General features: G+C 39.5%; 1 long non-coding RNA gene across 1 annotated transcript; it reads left to right on the top strand.

The window, feature by feature from the left end:
- Positions 1-16442: 16442 nt before the first annotated feature.
- On the top strand, positions 16443-17051 carry LOC306939627. Its single transcript, XR_013791898.1, has 3 exons — positions 16443-16516; positions 16555-16565; positions 16967-17051. It is a non-coding gene; the product is annotated as an uncharacterized lncRNA (long non-coding RNA).
- The last annotated feature ends 7693 nt before the right edge of the window (positions 17052-24744 follow it).

The raw sequence follows: 24744 nt of genomic DNA, 5'->3' as shown, positions 1-24744 counted from the left end.
GTCCCTGGAACAACATATTTTCAGATGGGGTTCGGTGGCCAATCATTTTGGGGGTCCTTGACATGAAATATGGAGCACCACTGAAAACTGTCAGGATTTAGGAGACATTTTTTTTTATTTCGACGTCAGGCCTAAAGGGGTTAAACATAGTGCTGTTCACATTGTCCACTTAAACGCCTTAATTAGATGTATCTTCCCACTTAAATGTACTTAAATGGACATCATTATGGCAAGTTGAATCCTCTGTTTACAGTTGGGTGCCACCGATATTGTCCCTTATCATTTGACCCATTCAGGCCTGACCTCAATATTTAAAAAAATCCTTCTAAATCCTCCAGTTTTCTGAAATAAATATTTTCACGATTTTTCAAAAATAGCAGACCTGCTATTTTTCAATAGCTAAATTATAACATTAAAACACCAAAAGGGGTTCCCGCCCAAAATGGGTTAACTGTCCTTTTGCGCAGATCACGCAAACCTCAGCAAAAAGAAAAGGACAATATCGATGGCCTCCAACTGTATGTATCTTTATAAGTAACCGACAAAAATTAGTAAGATTGATATTAACCAGCTGTAAGTTTGATTTCCCAGTTGTTTTTCGATGCAGTTTTCTTCTAGTTTCTCCCGATTTGTAACGCCCATTTTATTTTGTATTTCGATGAAAGATGGTTTTCTGTGTAAAACAGCCAGGGCTAATTTGTATACAAAGTCCTCCCAAATAAACGCTAACATCGATTTTTTTATTTTTTATTCTTGAATTGATTTGTGTCGCCGGTACAATGTGCTCCATCTGTTTTTGGAGCTTTCTTTGTTTTCTGTCCTCGTTGAAGCGATTTACCTGTTCTCCACTTTAGCTTTTGTTTTTAAAAAAAAAAAAGGGAAAAAAATGAAATAAATTGTTTCTTAAGAAAATGAGCTGTCTGTATGTTTTATCAACGCTTCTGATGAAAGGGTAGAACTGCTGCTCCTTATGATGAAAGGGTAGAACTGCTGCTCCTTCTGATGAAAGGGTAGAACTGCTGCTCCTTCTGATGAAAGGGTAGAACTGCTGCTCCTTCTGATGAAAGGGTAGAACTGCTGCTCCTTCTGATGAAAGGGTAGAACTGCTGCTCCTTCTGATGAAAGGGTAGAACTGCTGCTCCTTCTGATGAAAGGGTAGAACTGCTGCTCCTTCTGATGAAAGGGTAGAACTGCTGCTCCTTATGATGAAAGGGTAGAACTGCTGCTCCTTCTGATGAAAGGGTAGAACTGCTGCTCCTTCTGATGAAAGGGTAGAACTGCTGCTCCTTCTGATGAAAGGGTAGAACTGCTGCTCCTTCTGATGAAAGGGTAGAACTGCTGCTCCTTCTGATGAAAGGGTAGAACTGCTGCTCCTTCTGATGAAAGGGTAGAACTGCTGCTCCTTCTGATGAAAGGGTAGAACTGCTGCTCCTTCTGATGAAAGGGTAGAACTGCTGCTCCTTCTGATGAAAGGGTAGAACTGCTGCTCCTTCTGATGAAAGGGTAGAACTGCTGCTCCTTCTGATGAAAGGGTAGAACTGCTGCTCCTTATGATGAAAGGGTAGAACTGCTGCTCCTTCTGATGAAAGGGTAGAACTGCTGCTCCTTCTGATGAAAGGGTAGAACTGCTGCTCCTTCTGATGAAAGGGTAGAACTGCTGCTCCTTCTGATGAAAGGGTAGAACTGCTGCTCCTTATGATGAAAGGGTAGAACTGCTGCTCCTTATGATGAAAGGGTAGAACTGCTGCTCCTTATGATGAAAGGGTAGAACTGCTGCTCCTTATGATGAAAGGGTAGAACTGCTGCTCCTTATGATGAAAGGGTAGAACTGCTGCTCCTTATGATGAAAGGGTAGAACTGCTGCTCCTTATGATGAAAGGGTAGAACTGCTGCTCCTTCGCCTGGAACGGAGCCAGCTTATGATGAAAGGGTAGAACTGCTGCTCCTTCGCCTGGAACGGAGCCAGCTTATGATGAAAGGGTAGAACTGCTGCTCCTTATGATGAAAGGGTAGAACTGCTGCTCCTTATGATGAAAGGGTAGAACTGCTGCTCCTTCGCCTGGAACGGAGCCAGCTTATGATGAAAGGGTAGAACTGCTGCTCCTTCGCCTGGAACGGAGCCAGCTTATGATGAAAGGGTAGAACTGCTGCTCCTTCGCCTGGAACGGAGCCAGCTTATGATGAAAGGGTAGAACTGCTGCTCCTTCGCCTGGAACGGAGCCAGCTTATGATGAAAGGGTAGAACTGCTGCTCCTTATGATGAAAGGGTAGAACTGCTGCTCCTTCGCCTGGAACGGAGCCAGCTTATGATGAAAGGGTAGAACTGCTGCTCCTTCGCCTGGAACGGAGCCAGCTTATGATGAAAGGGTAGAACTGCTGCTCCTTCGCCTGGAACGGAGCCAGCTTATGATGAAAGGGTAGAACTGCTGCTCCTTCGCCTGGAACGGAGCCAGCTTATGATGAAAGGGTAGAACTGCTGCTCCTTATGATGAAAGGGTAGAACTGCTGCTCCTTCGCCTGGAACGGAGCCAGCTTATGATGAAAGGGTAGAACTGCTGCTCCTTCGCCTGGAACGGAGCCAGCTTATGATGAAAGGGTAGAACTGCTGCTCCTTCGCCTGGAACGGAGCCAGCTTCACACAAGTGTGATTTGTGCTACACTGCCTGTCTTTGGGCATCGGAGTAAGAGACTCATTATGAAGCTTAGGTGGACCCGTTGGGGTCCATTTGGTTCCATCTGTTAATCTGTTAAATTAACATTGATTTTGGTGGTGTGTTTGAACAGAATCAGAACTGAATCAAGACACTTGTAATGCTAAGATCATGTTAAAGGACCACTTCACCACTTTTCAACCTATCTTCACATAATAGGTCCTCACTAATAATCATGATAAAATGGCACGATTTTTTTCTACTCTGTACGGCTGTGGGCAGTTTAGAAACCGTCTTCCAGTGACATCATCATTAGGCAGATTATTTTTTAAACAAGATTTTTTTTACAAAAATGTTTAGATTATCATTATCGTGAGAACGATGGCTTCCATTTTCACATTGCAACTTTTCAGGACTAGAAAGCCTGCCGTTTCTATTAGCTTGTATTCCCCATCGATGATGTCACTGGAAGACGGTTTCTGAACTGCCCACAGCCCTCCTATGAGACACAGACCGAGTAGAAAAAGAATTGTGCCAATTTCTTCATGATTATTAGTGAGGACCTAATTGAAAAGTGGTGAAGTGGTCACCACAAACTGAACCATGGTGAACCTTAAAGGTTCACCATGGTTCAGTTTCATATGAACCATGATGAACCTTAAAGGTTCACCATGGTTCAGTTTCATATGAACCATGATGAACCATCTGAACCATGGTGAACCTTAAAGGTTCACCATGGTTCAGTTTCATATGAACCATGGTGAACCTTAAAGGTTCACCATGGTTCAGTTTCATATGAACCATGATGAACCATCTGAACCATGGTGAACCTTAAAGGTTCACCATGGTTCAGTTTCATATGGCATAATACAATTTACAATGTAGGCATTTATCAGACGCTCTTAATCCAGAGCGACTTACATTAAGCAAGAACAAAAAGCATGGGAATACATCACATAAAAAAGCATTTATCATGAAACATGTGTACCGTAAGCTAAGAACGTAACAGTGGAATATCTATATAATGAAACTATACATATAAACTATACATATATGCTATACTATGCTATACATATGTACTATGATGTGCTATGACTACATACAATGCAATTATAGTGCTGTCTACATGACATGCTATAAGTCTGTATCAAATGATATCTAAGTCTACAGAAATGCTATCTAAGGGGGTAGGGTAATAATGCAGTGGTTCCCAAAAAGGGGTCCGGGGACCCCCATGGGTCCTTGAGGGACCCCCAGGGGTCCTTGAGGGAGTTCCAGGGGGCATCCCCCCCAGCTAAATTATAGTGTTGGAACCAAATGGACCCTTATGGGTCTGTAACTCTGAGAGTGTACAGATGGAACCAAATGGACCCTTATGGGTCTGTAACTCTGAGAGTGTACAAACGGAACCAAATGGACCCTTATGGGTCTGTAACTCTGAGAGTGTACAAATGGAACCAAATGGACCCTTATGGGTCTGTAACTCTGAGAGTGTACAGATGGAACCAAATGGACCCTTATGGGTCTGTAACTCTGAGAGTGTACAAATGGAACCAAATGGACCCTTATGGGTCTGTAACTCTGAGAGTGTACAAACGGAACCAAATGGACCCTTATGGGTCTGTAACTCTGAGAGTGTACAAATGGAACCAAATGGACCCTTATGGGTCTGTAACTCTGAGAGTGTACAAATTGAACCAAATGGACCCTTATGGGTCTGTAACTCTGAGAGTGTACAAATGGAACCAAATGGACCCTTATGGGTCTGTAACTCTGAGAGTGTACAAATGGAACCAAATGGACCCTTATGGGTCTGTAACTCTGAGAGTGTACAAACGGAACCAAATGGACCCTTATGGGTCTGTAACTCTGAGAGTGTACAAATGGAACCAAATGGACCCTTATGGGTCTGTAACTCTGAGAGTGTACAAATGGAACCAAATGGACCCTTATGGGTCTGTAACTCTGAGAGTGTACAAATGGAACCAAATGGACCCTTATGGGTCTGTAACTCTGAGAGTGTAACACATGGAACCAAATGGACCCTTATGGGTCTGTAACTCTGAGAGTGTACAAACGGAACCAAATGGACCCTTATGGGTCTGTAACTCTGAGAGTGTACAAATGGAACCAAATGGACCCTTATGGGTCTGTAACTCTGAGAGTGTACAGATGGAACCAAATGGACCCTAACGAGTCCATTTGGTTCCATTTGTACACTCTGTTCCATTTGTCATCATTTCATCATTTTATTTAACTCGCGACCATAATCACATGGTATGGAACACAGATTCATAAGAAGTATACAATAAAAAGTATACAATACACAATATACATATATCAAATCAATATACATATATCAATATACATATATCAAATCAATATACATATATCAAATCAATATACATATATCAATATACATATATCAAATCAATATACATATATCAAATCAATATACATATATCAATATACATATATCAAATCAATATACATATATCAATATACATATATCAATATACATATATCAAATCAATATACATATATCAAATCAATATACATATATCAATATACATATATCAATATACATATATCAATATACATATATCAAATCAATATACATATATCAATATACATATATCAATATACATATATCAAATCAATATACATATATCAAATCAATATACATATATCAATATACATATATCAATATACATATATCAATATACATATATCAATATACATATATCAATATACATATATCAATATACATATATCAATATACATATATCAATATACATATATCAAATCAATATACATATATCAAATCAATATACATATATCAATATACATATATCAATATACATATATCAATATACATATATCAATATACATATATCAATATACATATATCAATATACATATATCAATATACATATATCAATATACATATATCAATATACATATATCAAAAGGCTTTCACTATTTGAACAGTGGAAGAACATTTCAGAAAAGCACCCAATTTATAGATTACTTTTTGTTTTTCAGATTTTAGTAACGAAATTAATTTAAACATAAATGGGTGGTTAATAAAATAAATTGGCATGTATTTTTGCCTGAAATTCATAATGCTAGTATTCTTACATTACAACAAAACAATGTTTTTGTAATGTAAGAATACGTTTTGGAGCCAGAAGGGAGAAGAGTTTGGGACGTGTGGAGCGTTTGTCCCGGCGTTTTAGTGAGGGTGTGTGTTTGTGTAGACTGTGTTTGTAGTAGGCTACTCCTGTTAACCAGGTTTATTTAATGTATGGCTTTAGTAGGCTAGCCGCTACTTTATAAATGTTTAAAAGAAGTTAGTAAAGTTGTAGAAGACATCCGTTATTGCGCACGCACGCACGTCCAGTCCCCGACGATACACACTGCAACCACGTTACCATCACTTTACGTCCTAAAGTCCTAACTATTACTCAAAGTATATATATTTTTAACACATATATATTTCACTGTGTAGTTTATGAATTGAACACATTGATAATAAGGTCCCTGCTGCGGTTATACAGCGCAGTGTGAAGGCAAACCGCAGCAAATTAAATATGCAAGAATCACAACTTCTGCCGCATCGAGTCTACCGAGGTGGGAATATGACCTTAGACTCTAGTATTAGGTAAGGAATATGACCTTAGACTCTAGTATGAGGTAAGGAATATGACCTTAGACTCTAGTATGAGGTAAGGAATATGACCTTAGACTCTAGTATGAGGTAAGGAATATGACCTTAGACTCTAGTATGAGGTAAGGAATATGACCTTAGACTCTAGTATGAGGTAAGGAATATGACCTTAGACTCTAGTATGAGGTAAGGAATATGACCTTAGACTCTAGTATGAGGTAAGGAATATGACCTTAGACTCTAGTATGAGGTAAGGAATATGACCTTAGACTCTAGTATGAGGTAAGGAATATGACCTTAGACTCTAGTATGAGGTAAGGAATATGACCTTAGACTCTAGTATGAGGTAAGGAATATGACCTTAGACTCTAGTATGAGGTAAGGAATATGACCTTAGACTCTAGTATGAGGTAAGGAATATGACCTTAGACTCTAGTATGAGGTAAGGAATATGACCTTAGACTCTAGTATTAGGTAAGGAATATGACCTTAGACTCTAGTATTAGGTAAGGAATATGACCTTAGACTCTAGTATTAGGTAAGGAATATGACCTTAGACTCTAGTATGAGGTAAGGAATATGACCTTAGACTCTAGTATGAGGTAAGGAATATGACCTTAGACTCTAGTATTAGGTAAGGAATATGACCTTAGACTCTAGTATTAGGTAAGGAATATGACCTTAGACTCTAGTATGAGGTAAGGAATATGACCTTAGACTCTAGTATGAGGTAAGGAATATGACCTTAGACTCTAGTATGAGGTAAGGAATATGACCTTAGACTCTAGTATTAGGTAAGGAATATGACCTTAGACTCTAGTATGAGGTAAGGAATATGACCTTAGACTCTAGTATGAGGTAAGGAATATGACCTTAGACTCTAGTATTAGGTAAGGAATATGACCTTAGACTCTAGTATTAGGTAAGGAATATGACCTTAGACTCTAGTATTAGGTAAGGAATATGACCTTAGACTCTAGTATGAGGTAAGGAATATGACCTTAGACTCTAGTATGAGGTAAGGAATATGACCTTAGACTCTAGTATTAGGTAAGGAATATGACCTTAGACTCTAGTATTAGGTAAGGAATATGACCTTAGACTCTAGTATTAGGTAAGGAATATGACCTTAGACTCTAGTATGAGGTAAGGAATATGACCTTAGACTCTAGTATGAGGTAAGGAATATGACCTTAGACTCTAGTATGAGGTAAGGAATATGACCTTAGACTCTAGTATGAGGTAAGGAATATGACCTTAGACTCTAGTATGAGGTAAGGAATATGACCTTAGACTCTAGTATGAGGTAAGGAATATGACCTTAGACTCTAGTATGAGGTAAGGAATATGACCTTAGACTCTAGTATTAGGTAAGGAATATGACCTTAGACTCTAGTATTAGGTAAGGAATATGACCTTAGACTCTAGTATTAGGTAAGGAATATGACCTTAGACTCTAGTATGAGGTAAGGAATATGACCTTAGACTCTAGTATGAGGTAAGGAATATGACCTTAGACTCTAGTATTAGGTAAGGAATATGACCTTAGACTCTAGTATTAGGTAAGGAATATGACCTTAGACTCTAGTATGAGGTAAGGAATATGACCTTAGACTCTAGTATGAGGTAAGGAATATGACCTTAGACTCTAGTATGAGGTAAGGAATATGACCTTAGACTCTAGTATTAGGTAAGGAATATGACCTTAGACTCTAGTATGAGGTAAGGAATATGACCTTAGACTCTAGTATGAGGTAAGGAATATGACCTTAGACTCTAGTATTAGGTAAGGAATATGACCTTAGACTCTAGTATTAGGTAAGGAATATGACCTTAGACTCTAGTATTAGGTAAGGAATATGACCTTAGACTCTAGTATGAGGTAAGGAATATGACCTTAGACTCTAGTATGAGGTAAGGAATATGACCTTAGACTCTAGTATTAGGTAAGGAATATGACCTTAGACTCTAGTATTAGGTAAGGAATATGACCTTAGACTCTAGTATTAGGTAAGGAATATGACCTTAGACTCTAGTATGAGGTAAGGAATATGACCTTAGACTCTAGTATTAGGTAAGGAATATGACCTTAGACTCTAGTATTAGGTAAGGAATATGACCTTAGACTCTAGTATGAGGTAAGGAATATGACCTTAGACTCTAGTATTAGGTAAGGAATATGACCTTAGACTCTAGTATTAGGTAAGGAATATGACCTTAGACTCTAGTATGAGGTAAGGAATATGACCTTAGACTCTAGTATGAGGTAAGAAATATGACCTTAGACTCTAGTATGAGGTAAGGAATATGACCTTAGACTCTAGTATTAGGTAAGGAATATGACCTTAGACTCTAGTATTAGGTAAGGAATATGACCTTAGACTCTAGTATTAGGTAAGGAATATGACCTTAGACTCTAGTATTAGGTAAGGAATATGACCTTAGACTCTAGTATGAGGTAAGGAATATGACCTTAGACTCTAGTATGAGGTAAGGAATATGACCTTAGACTCTAGTATTAGGTAAGGAATATGACCTTAGACTCTAGTATGAGGTAAGGAATATGACCTTAGACTCTAGTATTAGGTAAGGAATATGACCTTAGATTCTAGTATTAGGTAAGGAATATGACCTTAGACTCTAGTATTAGGTAAGGAATATGACCTTAGACTCTAGTATTAGGTAAGGAATATGACCTTAGACTCTAGTATTAGGTAAGGAATATGACCTTAGACTCTAGTATTAGGTAAGGAATATGACCTTAGACTCTAGTATTAGGTAAGGAATATGACCTTAGACTCTAGTATTAGGTAAGGAATATGACCTTAGACTCTAGTATTAGGTAAGGAATATGACCTTAGACTCTAGTATGAGGTAAGGAATATGACCTTAGACTCTAGTATTAGGTAAGGAATATGACCTTAGACTCTAGTATTAGGTAAGGAATATGACCTTAGACTCTAGTATGAGGTAAGGAATATGACCTTAGACTCTAGTATGAGGTAAGGAATATGACCTTAGACTCTAGTATTAGGTAAGGAATATGACCTTAGACTCTAGTATTAGGTAAGGAATATGACCTTAGACTCTAGTATTAGGTAAGGAATATGACCTTAGACTCTAGTATTAGGTAAGGAATATGACCTTAGACTCTAGTATGAGGTAAGGAATATGACCTTAGACTCTAGTATTAGGTAAGGAATATGACCTTAGACTCTAGTATGAGGTAAGGAATATGACCTTAGACTCTAGTATGAGGTAAGGAATATGACCTTAGACTCTAGTATGAGGTAAGGAATATGACCTTAGACTCTAGTATTAGGTAAGGAATATGACCTTAGACTCTAGTATTAGGTAAGGAATATGACCTTAGACTCTAGTATTAGGTAAGGAATATGACCTTAGACTCTAGTATGAGGTAAGGAATATGACCTTAGACTCTAGTATGAGGTAAGGAATATGACCTTAGACTCTAGTATGAGGTAAGGAATATGACCTTAGACTCTAGTATGAGGTAAGGAATATGACCTTAGACTCTAGTATGAGGTAAGGAATATGACCTTAGACTCTAGTATGAGGTAAGGAATATGACCTTAGACTCTAGTATGAGGTAAGGAATATGACCTTAGACTCTAGTATTAGGTAAGGAATATGACCTTAGACTCTAGTATTAGGTAAGGAATATGACCTTAGACTCTAGTATTAGGTAAGGAATATGACCTTAGACTCTAGTATGAGGTAAGGAATATGACCTTAGACTCTAGTATGAGGTAAGGAATATGACCTTAGACTCTAGTATTAGGTAAGGAATATGACCTTAGACTCTAGTATTAGGTAAGGAATATGACCTTAGACTCTAGTATGAGGTAAGGAATATGACCTTAGACTCTAGTATGAGGTAAGGAATATGACCTTAGACTCTAGTATGAGGTAAGGAATATGACCTTAGACTCTAGTATTAGGTAAGGAATATGACCTTAGACTCTAGTATGAGGTAAGGAATATGACCTTAGACTCTAGTATGAGGTAAGGAATATGACCTTAGACTCTAGTATTAGGTAAGGAATATGACCTTAGACTCTAGTATTAGGTAAGGAATATGACCTTAGACTCTAGTATTAGGTAAGGAATATGACCTTAGACTCTAGTATGAGGTAAGGAATATGACCTTAGACTCTAGTATGAGGTAAGGAATATGACCTTAGACTCTAGTATTAGGTAAGGAATATGACCTTAGACTCTAGTATTAGGTAAGGAATATGACCTTAGACTCTAGTATTAGGTAAGGAATATGACCTTAGACTCTAGTATGAGGTAAGGAATATGACCTTAGACTCTAGTATTAGGTAAGGAATATGACCTTAGACTCTAGTATTAGGTAAGGAATATGACCTTAGACTCTAGTATGAGGTAAGGAATATGACCTTAGACTCTAGTATTAGGTAAGGAATATGACCTTAGACTCTAGTATTAGGTAAGGAATATGACCTTAGACTCTAGTATGAGGTAAGGAATATGACCTTAGACTCTAGTATGAGGTAAGAAATATGACCTTAGACTCTAGTATGAGGTAAGGAATATGACCTTAGACTCTAGTATTAGGTAAGGAATATGACCTTAGACTCTAGTATTAGGTAAGGAATATGACCTTAGACTCTAGTATTAGGTAAGGAATATGACCTTAGACTCTAGTATTAGGTAAGGAATATGACCTTAGACTCTAGTATGAGGTAAGGAATATGACCTTAGACTCTAGTATGAGGTAAGGAATATGACCTTAGACTCTAGTATTAGGTAAGGAATATGACCTTAGACTCTAGTATGAGGTAAGGAATATGACCTTAGACTCTAGTATTAGGTAAGGAATATGACCTTAGATTCTAGTATTAGGTAAGGAATATGACCTTAGACTCTAGTATTAGGTAAGGAATATGACCTTAGACTCTAGTATTAGGTAAGGAATATGACCTTAGACTCTAGTATTAGGTAAGGAATATGACCTTAGACTCTAGTATTAGGTAAGGAATATGACCTTAGACTCTAGTATTAGGTAAGGAATATGACCTTAGACTCTAGTATTAGGTAAGGAATATGACCTTAGACTCTAGTATTAGGTAAGGAATATGACCTTAGACTCTAGTATGAGGTAAGGAATATGACCTTAGACTCTAGTATTAGGTAAGGAATATGACCTTAGACTCTAGTATTAGGTAAGGAATATGACCTTAGACTCTAGTATGAGGTAAGGAATATGACCTTAGACTCTAGTATGAGGTAAGGAATATGACCTTAGACTCTAGTATTAGGTAAGGAATATGACCTTAGACTCTAGTATTAGGTAAGGAATATGACCTTAGACTCTAGTATTAGGTAAGGAATATGACCTTAGACTCTAGTATTAGGTAAGGAATATGACCTTAGACTCTAGTATGAGGTAAGGAATATGACCTTAGACTCTAGTATTAGGTAAGGAATATGACCTTAGACTCTAGTATGAGGTAAGGAATATGACCTTAGACTCTAGTATGAGGTAAGGAATATGACCTTAGACTCTAGTATTAGGTAAGGAATATGACCTTAGACTCTAGTATTAGGTAAGGAATATGACCTTAGACTCTAGTATTAGGTAAGGAATATGACCTTAGACTCTAGTATTAGGTAAGGAATATGACCTTATGACCGTCTATTGAAAATGTCAGAATGGATAAATACATCCACGAGGATCTAAGGATGATGGAAAGGTCTAAAGTTTATTGTCTGTCAATGTATTGATTTGAACAATATTGTTGATCATATGAGAATGTTTTAAAACAAATTAAATAAATGAAAAAGAACAAATCCAGATGTGAAGCTTCTTCCTTGGCCTACTGGGGTTGTACGGTTTCTCACTGATCGCTCCAGTGGTGACATTATTTGTGCAAAACAGATACAATTTTACATACTATATAGTATGGCATTTTTTACATGAAAAAGGTTGAGCACCACTGACATAAAAATATAGGTTTTTCAGAAAATGGTCATGATTTAGAAGACATTTGTAGAATCGTCCTCAGGTCTAAATGGGTTAAAAGACTACTAAATAAAGTATAGATTACATTTTAAAAAGACCGTTTCCGCTTCCAGCTATACTTGAAAAGTACAGTCATGACTTAAACTGTACAGTATGTTGGCTTGTTTACTGTTTTACTGTTGAGACTACACCATGATATATTAGAGCTATGGACCAGAGCTAGACTACACCATGATTATAGGCTATTAGGAGTACAATAATTTTGCATTGTGAATAAAAAGGTAGCCACAGTGTGGTTGCAGTGTAATGCTAAAGGTTTAATCACATGGATGTCTGCTTCATGTATTATGATTAAAAGTGCATTCTGGTATTGTGAATCAATGATTGAGAAAAACATCAGAGGGGTTTGAACCCATGAAGTTATAAAGCTCGGATCCGAAGTCGGGTGTCTAGACCGCTAGACCACTGAGGACACTGCCTGAAAGGGGACTGATGTCTCTATTGACTAGTTAAGCCGTGACGTAATCCGCTCTTCCAGAGCCACTTCCGGGTCTTACTCAAGGAGGCTTCCACATCATATATTTTCTTTGTCATGGACAAAGACAGTACAGTTACATTGATAATTCTACTCGGGTTGGAAGCATTAAGACCCATTTTAACCATCAATGGCTTCCTTTCTGAAAAATAACGTAAAAAGATTCACACGTTGCTGTTTACAATGAGAAACGGACGGGAGCTGGTGCGGACTAGGACCCGGATGTAACGTAGGACTTCAAATTACTACAACAAACTCGCGGGAAAAACTCGTGGGCGGAGCCTCACACCGGAAGGAAGTGACGCCCCCCCTCAAATATGGCGCAGACGCATTGATGCGGGTTTCATCAGTGCCACGTCACCCATCGTGCTCGTCCTCTGCAGGTAAATAATTAATGGTGTTTTTGTTGTTGTTACTTGTTATGTTGTTTATATATGTTATGTATCTACACCACTATTGAACTGTGTTCCTGTACCACAATGGTGGTCAGTGGCTCAAATGGGTATGATGTTTGTTTGTTTGTTTGTTTGGTTGGTAAAAAGGAAAAGACCACTGTAATATATATAAATGCAAACAAAAGAACATAAATAGCAGTCTTCTACTTTCTCTAATTCTGTAGTTTTTTGGAGATTAAGTAATGCAGATGCTTAACGAAAATTAAACTATTGAGAGTGTAAAGATCTACTATTGGGGTCCATTTGGTTACCTAAATTAAATTGCTCTGTATTGTGACAGTAATCATTGCTATAGTGTGTGTTCAGTAACAGTGTTAAATAGCTCTATAGTGTGACAGTAATCATTGCTATAGTGTGTGTTCAGTAACAGTGTTAAATAGCTCTATATTGTGACAGTAATCATTGCTATAGTGTGTGTTCAGTAACAGTGTTAAATAGCTCTATATTGTGACAGTAATCATTGCTATAGAGTGTGTTCAGTAACAGTGTTAAATAGCTCTGTATTGTGACAGTAATCATTGCTATAGAGTGTGTTCAGTAACAGTGTTAAATAGCTCTATAGTGTAACCGTAATCATTGCATCAGGAACGCAGTCAGGATACAGATTAAAGTGGAATTGTAATGTAACAGACAAAATGAGAACTGGAACATAAAGCTCATAAATAGCTACTTTCTCCTGATTGGCTGAAAATGTGTCACCTACTTGAAAATTCCTGTATTCCTGTTACTGAACACATACTCTATAGCAATGATTACTGTCACAATATGTGACCAGGTCTGGCAAATAGGCCCTCATCTCGACAAGAGTAATTTTTCAGTTTTGTACAGATTTTTAAAGTACATAATGTAAGCTTTCATATGATGTATCATTCATTATTGGAACATATTTGAAGGAGATATGAGCATTTTAGAGTGATTGTACCGTTTTCCCCAAAGCTGAGAAAAGCCCCTTTGAATATTCACTACATTCTTGACACCTAGAGCTGTCTAGAAGTGGGTGTGTCAATGGGAGGAACAATAGCTACTTAACCCCACCCATAATGAGTCCCTAATTAACCAAACCACCCCCACATGTAGCTGTCAAGGGAAGAATTTGACCCAGGTCAAATGTAATAAAGGTAAAATGTATTTCTCAGCCTCTGTAGCAGATTTTTAACTACATTTAAAAAATAATTTGAGATCTTACACCTTAGGCTTTCATAAACAATAACTTTTATTTGTGAAAACTTTGAAAATGCAACACACAAAATGTAGAAAATACAAAAGTATGCACAATAAAGTGGAAGTCAAGTAGCACTATTTAAAACTTACTGAACACACACTATATAGCAATCATTACTGCCTTAAAGGACCACTTCACCACTTTTCAACCTATCTTCATATAATAGGTCCTCACTAATATTCGTGATAAAATGGCACTATTTCTTTCTATTCAGTCTGTGTCTCATAGGAGGGCTGTGGGCAGTTCAGAGAACCGTCCACCAGTGACATCATCGATGGGGAATCCAAGCTAATAGAAACTGCAGGCTTTCTATTCCTGGAAAGTTGCAATGCGAAAATGGAAGCCATTGTTCTCACGATAATACAAATCTAAAAATGTTTGTAAAAAAATGTGTTTAAAAAAATTCAGATTCAGATTTTACGGGGGCCAGTTTCGAATTGCAGCCATCCGTAGGTGCCCTTTGAGAGCGGTTTTGAAGGAGTCAAGGGATTTGCATGACTGTTGGTAGGGCATTCCACATTTTGGTGGCATAGGAGTGAAAATAATTTAGTCCCTTGCATGCCATGTGGTCTACCTGCACAGCCTTTGTGATCTACGATGTACCTTTTAGGCACCCCTGCAATACAGGATTCCTGTCCAGAATTGTTTTATTAAATATAGAGGGTTTAAGTCGTTCTGAATTTATGTCTTTTTCTGTCTTTCTTTCTTAGGACGGAGATCAAGGTAGACGCCTTTTGGAAGGCTCTAGCCAGCAAGCCCGCTCAGTCAGCCAGTGTAGAAAGTCAGGCTGCCAAGCCAGCGCACTTCAGCCATTGCAGTCAGCCATTGCAGGCTGCAGCCAAGGGTTAGTCAGCTCAGCCAGGCCTCTCTCGAGGCCTGGCTCTCTGTCTGCCTGGCCCGGTCTGCCCCGCCCTGCCTTGCAGAAACAGAACCAGCCGGCCTGGCAAGCCAGCCAGCTCAGAATGCGAGCTCATCAAGCCAGCGCAGCGAACATTTTTACAAGCCCTTCTGTGGGTAGTGGCTGGTCGTTTGTGTAGATATTGAAAAGGAGGGGGTGAGCACGCTACCTTGAGGGAGGCCATTCTTTTGGGATTTCCATTTACTCCTCTGGTCATTTAACTGGACATAGAAGCGCCTGTTGTTGAGGAGGCTTTTGATGACTTGACACAGGTCCAGGTCACCAGTCATGTCCAGTAGTTTCCTGACCATTGTGCGGTGTTGGACAGTGTTGTAGGCAGCAGAGAGATCTATGAATGCTGCTCCAGTTATTTGTTTTCCCTCAGACCCATCCTCAATGTGTTGGGTGAGGTTGAGCTCTGTCCAGCACAGGAGCGGCCGGGACGGAAACCAGCTTGGTCTTTAGTCAGCTTGGTGTCTATGAGTGGCATGAGGCGTTGGAGTAGCAGCCTCTCATAGAGCTTGTAGGTGATGCAGAGGTGGGAAATGGGTCGGTAGCTCTTTGGGGATGATGGGTCTTTGCCATGTTTGCGGATTGCAACCACTTTGGCCTTTCTCCAGACAGAAGGGATGGTTTTCTGTGCCATGCATGTGTTCAGCATCCCCAGGAGCCAGGTATTTGCGTTAGGTCCCAGGTGCTGTATCATTCTGCCATTATGTCATCAATCCCTGCTACTTTTCCAGATTTCAACTTTCCCATTGTAGTTTCTAGTTCTTCTAGGTCGAAGGGTTTGGTTTGAGGGCTGGCTGATTGTGGTTGGTCTGATACCACTGTGTGATGGTGTTCTCCTGTGGGTCGGCAGCGGTGTTTGTTACGACTTTTGGCCACCAGCGCACATCATCCCTTGCAGCCAGCCTTGCTCAGTCAGCTCAGCCAGGCCTCTCTCACGGCCTGGCTCTCTGTCTGCCTGGCCCGGTCTGCCTGCCTTGCAGCAACAGAACCAGCTGGCCTGGCAAGCCAGCCAGCTCAGAATGCGAGCCCAGCAAGCCAGCGCAGCGAAGTTTTCAAGGTCAATGTAATTTATACTGGTCAAGGTCATTTATACTGGTCAAGGTCATTTATAGGTGAAGGTCATTTATACTGGTCAACGTAATTTATACTGGTCAAGGTAATTTATACTGGTGAAGGTCATCTATGCTGGTGAAGGTCATTTACTAGTCTTATGAAGGTCATTTATACTGGTCAATGTCATTGATACTGGCGCGCTATAGTGCGCGATTCTTCATCATTGTTGAGGATTTGAAAGAAAGGTGAAAATCACGGAAAATCTAAAGGCTATAGTCCATTGCCTCGGAGGGCATACTATAGTATGAAGTTTTTCACCATTTCGGAGGATTTGAAAAAAAGGTGAAAATCACGGAAAAGCGAAAGGCTATAGTCCATGGTCTCGGAGGGCATACAATAGTGTGCCACTTTTTGCATGATTTTTGAGGATTTGAAAAAGGTGAAAAGCGAAAGGCTGTAGTCCATGGTCTCGGAGGGCTTACTATAGTATGTCGTGTTTCACCATTTCGAAGGTCATCTATTCTGGTCAAGGTCATTTATACTGGTGATAGCTGGGTCGGTGGGTCCCAATTCGTCCAAAATCAACAAGATTGTGCACTTGGTGACAGGTTTTAGATTTTTGGTATGGTTTTAGGTATGGTTATAAGGTTTTCAAAAACCATCGCAAACGAGTTGGGCTCGCCCCCCTAGTGGTCTGTTTGCAATGAATCAAATATTAAAGTATATGGTTATAAAATAATTGATAAAAGAGATTTTCCAATGGATTATATTAGTATTGGGTATGCTAAATAACATATACAAATGTGGGTGAAAATATTTCAGAGGATTTGAAAAAAAGGTGAAAATCGTGGAAAAGCGAAAGGCTATAGTCCATGGTGTCGGAGGGCATGCTATAGTATGTTGTTTTTTATGATTTTGGAGGATTTGAAAAAAGGTGAAAATCGCGGAAAAGCGAAAGGCTATAGTCCATGGTGTCGGAGGGCATACTATAGTATGTCGTTTTTCACGATTTCGGAGGATTTGAAAAAAAGGTGAAAATCGCGGAAAAGCGAATGGCTATAGTCCATGGTGTCGGAGGGCATACTATAGTATGTCGTTTTTCACGATTTCGGAGGATTTGAAAAAAAGGTGAAAATCGCGGAAAAGCGAATGGCTATAGTCCATGGTCACGGACCGCATACTGGTCAAGGTCATTTATACTGGTCAAGGTCATTTATACCGGTCAAGGTCATTTATACTGCTCAAGGTCATTTACTAGTCTTATGAAGGTCATTTATACTGCTCAAGGTCATTGATATTGGTCAAGGTCATTGAGCGGCACGCTATAGTGCGCGATTCTTCATCATTGTTGAGGATTTGAAAAAAGGTGAAAATCAAGGAAAAACAAAAGGTATAGTCCATGGTCGGAGGGCATGCTATAGTATGTTGTTTTTCACGATTTCGGAGGATTTAAAAAAAAGGGGAAAATCCTTTCATTTATACTGGTGAAGGTAATTTACAAGTCTTATGAAGGTCATTTATACTGGCCAAGGACATTTATACTGGTCAAGGTCATCTATACTGGTCAAGGTTGGTCACGGTCATCTATACTGGTCAAGGTCATTTACGAGTCTTATGAAGGTTATTTATACTAGTCAAGGTCATTTATACTCTCAAGGTCATTGATATTGGTCATTGAAAAAAAGGTGAAAATCCTGGAATACGAAAGGCTATAGTCCAAGGTCTCGGAGGGCTTTAAATAAATACTTTCTGAAGTCTATGAGGAAAATTAACAGGGATTTATTTTCCGGGTCTCTCGCGGGACTGCGACGCTCTATAGTATGCCGTGGTGCAACCCAACGGGTGTGATTTTCATGGAGGATTTAAAAAAAAGAAAAAAGAAGGGCATACTATAGTCCATGGTTTCGGACTGCATGACGTTTTTCATGATTTTGCAGGATTTGAGAACAAGATGAAAATAATGGACCTGTAAATTACAACAAAACCAACTAAGGCACTGGTGTGGCACTCCTGGTTTTCCAGAACGGGGTTCAAGTCCCTGCAGTGCTCTGCTCAATGTGTTGTATTTACATGGTCGAAAATCACGGAAAAGCGAAAGGCTATAGTCCATGGTGTCGGAGGGCATGCTATAATATGTTGTTTTTCCCGATTTCGGAGGATTTGAAAAAAAGGTGAAAATCACGTAAAAGCGAAAGGCTATAGTCCATGGTATCGGAGGCCATACTATAGTCTTATGAAGGTCATCTATACTGGTCAAGGTCATTTATACTGGTGAAGGTCATTTACCAGTCTTATGAAGGTCATTTATACTGCTCAAGGCCATTGATACTAGTGAAGGTCATTTACCAGTCTTATGAAGGTCATTTATACTGCTCAAGGTCATTTATACTGTTCAAGGTAATTTATACTGTTCAAGGTCATTGAGTGGCGCACCTATAGTGCGCGATTCTTCATTGTTGAGGATTTGGCATCTCGGAGGGCATACTATAGAATGTTGTTCTTCCCGATTTCGGAGGATTTAAAAAAAAGATGAATATCACAAAAGCGAAAGGCACTCCGAGACCATGGGCTATAATCCATTGTCTCGAGTGATTTTCGTCATTTTTTCAAATCCTCAAAAATTATGAAAAACGGCATGCCGTCTGAGATGGGCTACAGCCCATGGTCAAAAATGATGAAAAACGAGGATTTGAAAAAAAGACGTATATCACTCGAGACAATGGACTATAGCCCATTGTCTCGAGTGATTTTCGTCTTTTTTCGAATCCTCAAAAATGATGAAAAACGGCATGCTATAGTATGCCGTCTGAGATGGGCTACAGCCCATTGTCAAAAATGATGAAAAAAAAGGATTTGAAAAAATGACGTAAATCACTCGAGACAATGGACTATAGCCCATGGTCTCGGACCGAGACCATGGGCTATAGTCCATTGTCTCGAGTGATTTTCGTCATTTTTTCAAATCCTCAAAAATTATGAAAAACGGCATGCCGTCTGAGATGGGCTACAGCCCATGGTCAAAAATGATGAAAAACGAGGATTTGAAAAAAAGACGTATATCACTCGAGACAATGGACTATAGCCCATTGTCTCGAGTGATTTTCGTCTTTTTTCGAATCCTCAAAAATGATGAAAAACGGCATGCTATAGTATGCCGTCTGAGATGGGCTACAGCCCATTGTCAAAAATGATGAAAAAAAAGGATTTGAAAAAATGACGTAAATCACTCGAGACAATGGACTATAGCCCATGGTCTCGGACCGAGACCATGGGCTATAGTCCATTGTCTCGAGTGATTTTCGTCATTTTTTCAAATCCTCAAAAATTATGAAAAACGGCATGCCGTCTGAGATGGGCTACAGCCCATGGTCAAAAATGATGAAAAACGAGGATTTGAAAAAAAGACGTATATCACTCGAGACAATGGACTATAGCCCATTGTCTCGAGTGATTTTCGTCTTTTTTCGAATCCTCAAAAATGATGAAAAACGGCATGCTATAGTATGCCGTCTGAGATGGGCTACAGCCCATTGTCAAAAATGATGAAAAAAAAGGATTTGAAAAAATGACGTAACTCACTCGAGACAATGGACTATAGCCCATGGTCTCGGACCGAGACCATGTGCTATAGTCCATTGTCTCGAGTGATTTTCGTCATTTTTTCAAATCCTCAAAAATTATGAAAAACGGCATGCCGTCTGAGATGGGCTACAGCCCATGGTCAAAAATGATGAAAAACGAGGATTTGAAAAAAAGACTTAAATCACTCGAGACAATGGACTATAGCCCATGGTCTCGGACCGAGACCATGGGCTATAGTCCATTAGCCTGGCGCGGCCAGACTCATAGCGAGGGTTCACTGATGTTTCCTCCCCGCATATGAGTCTGGACTCGGGCTCATTGACAGAGTGTATGCGGAAGCTGGAGAAATCAGAAAATGACCGGGGCCAATCGGGCCAATCAGTGACTGCGTTTCAACGGCTGTCCGTACAACAGTGAAAAGCAGCCTCTGATTGGTTCATGTGTATATGGTGACGTAACATTCATGCTGCAGGACTTTCAAAACAACAATGGCTGCCCTCAACGCAACAAGTTTAAAAGTTTACACAGAAACGATAAGAACAGCAGTTATTTCAGATATAGACTCTGACATATATCCGACATATCTCGCTCACGTATAAAGTAGAAACTATTAAACAGACCTTGTTGTTTTTAACGTGGTTGCCGTGGTATGAGGAGCGGACCAGCGCACTGTGTGGTGACGTCAGATTTTTGTTACGCTGATTGGCTAGATGGATCTGTCTGTCAAGGCAACTACTAACGCCCACTTTTCAAGCTGCCTATGGCCGAAGTCCAGACTCATATGCGGGGAAGAATCTTCAGTGAATCCCCGCTATGAGGCTGGCCAAGCCAGGCTAATAGTCCATTGTCTCGAGTGATTTTCGTCTTTTTTTCAAATCCTCAAAAATGATGAAAAACGGCATGCTATAGTATGCCGTCTGAGATGGGCTACAGCCCATGGTCAAAAATGATGAAAAACGAGGATTTGAAAAAAAGACGAAAATCACTCCGAGACCATGGGCTATAGTCCATTGTCTCGAGTGATTTTCGTCATTTTTTCAAATCCTCAAAAATTATGAAAAACGGCATGCCGTCTGAGATGGGCTACAGCCCATGGTCAAAAATGATGAAAAACGAGGATTTGAAAAAAAGACTTAAATCACTCGAGACAATGTCTCGAGTGATTTTCGTCTTTTTTTCAAATCCTCAAAAATGATGAAAAACGGCATGCTATAGTATGCCGTCTGAGATGGGCTACAGCCCATGGTCAAAAGTGATGAAAAACGAGGATTTGAAAAAAAGACGAAAATCACTCCGAGACCATGGGCTATAGTCCATTGTCTCGAGTGATTTTCGTCTTTTTTTCGAATCCTCAAAAATGATGAAAAACGGCATGCTATAGTATGCCGTCTGAGATGGGTTACAGCCCATGGTCAAAAGTGATGAAAAACGAGGATTTGAAAAAAAGACGAAAATCACTCCGAGACCATGGGCTATAGTCCATTGTCTCGAGTGATTTTCGTCTTTTTTTCGAATCCTCAAAAATGATGAAAAACGGCATGCTATAGTATGCCGTCTGAGATGGGCTACAGCCCATGGTCAAAAGTGATGAAAAACGAGGATTTGAAAAAAAGACGAAAATCACTCCGAGACCATGGGCTATAGTCCATTGTCTCGAGTGATTTTCGTCTTTTTTTCGAATCCTCAAAAATGATGAAAAACGGCATGCTATAGTATGCCGTCTGAGATGGGCTACAGCCCATGGTCAAAAATGGTGAAAAACGAGGATTTGAAAAAAAGACGAAAATCACTCCGAGACAATGGGCTATAGTCCATTGTCTCGAGTGATTTTCGTCTTTTTTTCGAGTCCTCAAAAATGATGAAAAACGGCATGCTATAGTATGCCGTCTGAGATGGGCTACAGCCCATGGTCAAAAATGGTGAAAAACGAGGACTTGAAAAAAAGACGAAAATCACTCCGAGACCATGGGCTATAGTCCATTGTCTCGAGTGATTTTCGTCTTTTTTTCGAATCCTCAAAAATGATGAAAAACGGCATGCTATAGTATGCCGTCTGAGATGGGCTACAGCCCATGGTCAAAAGTGATGAAAAACAAGGATTTGAAAAAAAGACAAAAATCACTCCGAGACCATGGGCTATAGTCCATTGTCTCGAGTGATTTTCGTCTTTTTTTCGAATCCTCAAAAATGATGAAAAACGGCATGCTATAGTATGCCGTCTGAGATGGGCTACAGCCCATGGTCAAAAGTGATGAAAAACGAGGATTTGAAAAAAAGACGAAAATCACTCCGAGACCATGGGCTATAGTCCATTGTCTCGAGTGATTTTCGTCATTTTTTCAAATCCTCAAAAATTATGAAAAACGGCATGCCGTCTGAGATGGGCTACAGCCCATGGTCAAAAATGATGAAAAACGAGGATTTGAAAAAAAGACTTAAATCACTCGAGACAATGGACTATAGCCCATGGTCTCGGACCGAGACCATGGGCTATAGTCCATTGTCTCGAGTGATTTTCGTCTTTTTTTCAAATCCTCAAAAATGATGAAAAACGGCATGCTATAGTATGCCGTCTGAGATGGGCTACAGCCCATGGTCAAAAATGATGAAAAACGAGGATTTGAAAAAAAGACGAAAATCACTCCGAGACCATGGGCTATAGTCCATTGTCTCGAGTGATTTTCGTCATTTTTTCAAATCCTCAAAAATTATGAAAAACGGCATGCCGTCTGAGATGGGCTACAGCCCATGGTCAAAAATGATGAAAAACGAGGATTTGAAAAAAAGACTTAAATCACTCGAGACAATGTCTCGAGTGATTTTCGTCTTTTTTTCAAATCCTCAAAAATGATGAAAAACGGCATGCTATAGTATGCCGTCTGAGATGGGCTACAGCCCATGGTCAAAAGTGATGAAAAACGAGGATTTGAAAAAAAGACGAAAATCACTCCGAGACCATGGGCTATAGTCCATTGTCTCGAGTGATTTTCGTCTTTTTTTCGAATCCTCAAAAATGATGAAAAACGGCATGCTATAGTATGCCGTCTGAGATGGGCTACAGCCCATGGTCAAAAATGATGAAAAACGAGGATTTGAAAAAAAGACGAAAATCACTCCGAGACCATGGGCTATAGTCCATTGTCTCGAGTGATTTTCGTCTTTTTTTCGAATCCTCAAAAATGATGAAAAACGGCATGCTATAGTATGCCGTCTGAGATGGGTTACAGCCCATGGTCAAAAGTGATGAAAAACGAGGATTTGAAAAAAAGACGAAAATCACTCCGAGACCATGGGCTATAGTCCATTGTCTCGAGTGATTTTCGTCTTTTTTTCGAATCCTCAAAAATGATGAAAAACGGCATGCTATAGTATGCCGTCTGAGATGGGCTACAGCCCATGGTCAAAAGTGATGAAAAACGAGGATTTGAAAAAAAGACGAAAATCACTCCGAGACCATGGGCTATAGTCCATTGTCTCGAGTGATTTTCGTCTTTTTTTCGAATCCTCAAAAATGATGAAAAACGGCATGCTATAGTATGCCGTCTGAGATGGGCTACAGCCCATGGTCAAAAATGGTGAAAAACGAGGATTTGAAAAAAAGACGAAAATCACTCCGAGACAATGGGCTATAGTCCATTGTCTCGAGTGATTTTCGTCTTTTTTTCGAGTCCTCAAAAATGATGAAAAACGGCATGCTATAGTATGCCGTCTGAGATGGGCTACAGCCCATGGTCAAAAATGGTGAAAAACGAGGACTTGAAAAAAAGACGAAAATCACTCCGAGACCATGGGCTATAGTCCATTGTCTCGAGTGATTTTCGTCTTTTTTTCGAATCCAAAAATGATGAAAAACGGCATGCTATAGTATGCCGTCTGAGATGGGCTACAGCCCATGGTCAAAAGTGATGAAAAACAAGGATTTGAAAAAAAGACGAAAATCACTCCGAGACCATGGGCTATAGTCCATTGTCTCGAGTGATTTTCGTCTTTTTTTCGAATCCTCAAAAATGATGAAAAACGGCATGCTATAGTATGCCGTCTGAGATGGGCTACAGCCCATGGTCAAAAGTGATGAAAAACGAGGATTTGAAAAAAAAGACGAAAATCACTCCGAGACCATGGGCTATAGTCCATTGTCTCGAGTGATTTTCGTCTTTTTTTCGAATCCTCAAAAATGATGAAAAACGGCATGCTATAGTATGCCGTCTGAGATGGGCTACAGCCCATGGTCAAAAATGATGAAAAACGAGGATTTGAAAAAAAGACGAAAATCACTCCGAGACCATGGGCTATAGTCCATTGTCTCGAGTGATTTTCGTCATTTTTTCAAATCCTCAAAAATTATGAAAAACGGCATGCCGTCTGAGATGGGCTACAGCCCATGGTCAAAAATGATGAAAAACGAGGATTTGAAAAAAAGACTTAAATCACTCGAGACAATGGACTATAGCCCATGGTCTCGGACCGAGACCATGGGCTATAGTCCATTGTCTCGAGTGATTTTCGTCTTTTTTTCAAATCCTCAAAAATGATGAAAAACGGCATGCTATAGTATGCCGTCTGAGATGGGCTACAGCCCATGGTCAAAAGTGATGAAAAACGAGGATTTGAAAAAAAGACGAAAATCACTCCGAGACCATGGGCTATAGTCCATTG

The sequence above is a fragment of the Electrona antarctica genome (genome assembly GCF_951216825.1).
Source record: "Electrona antarctica genome assembly, chromosome: 16".
In the NCBI taxonomy this organism is placed as follows: Eukaryota; Metazoa; Chordata; class Actinopteri; order Myctophiformes; family Myctophidae; genus Electrona; species Electrona antarctica.
This window is presented reverse-complemented; position numbering and strand designations above follow the sequence as displayed.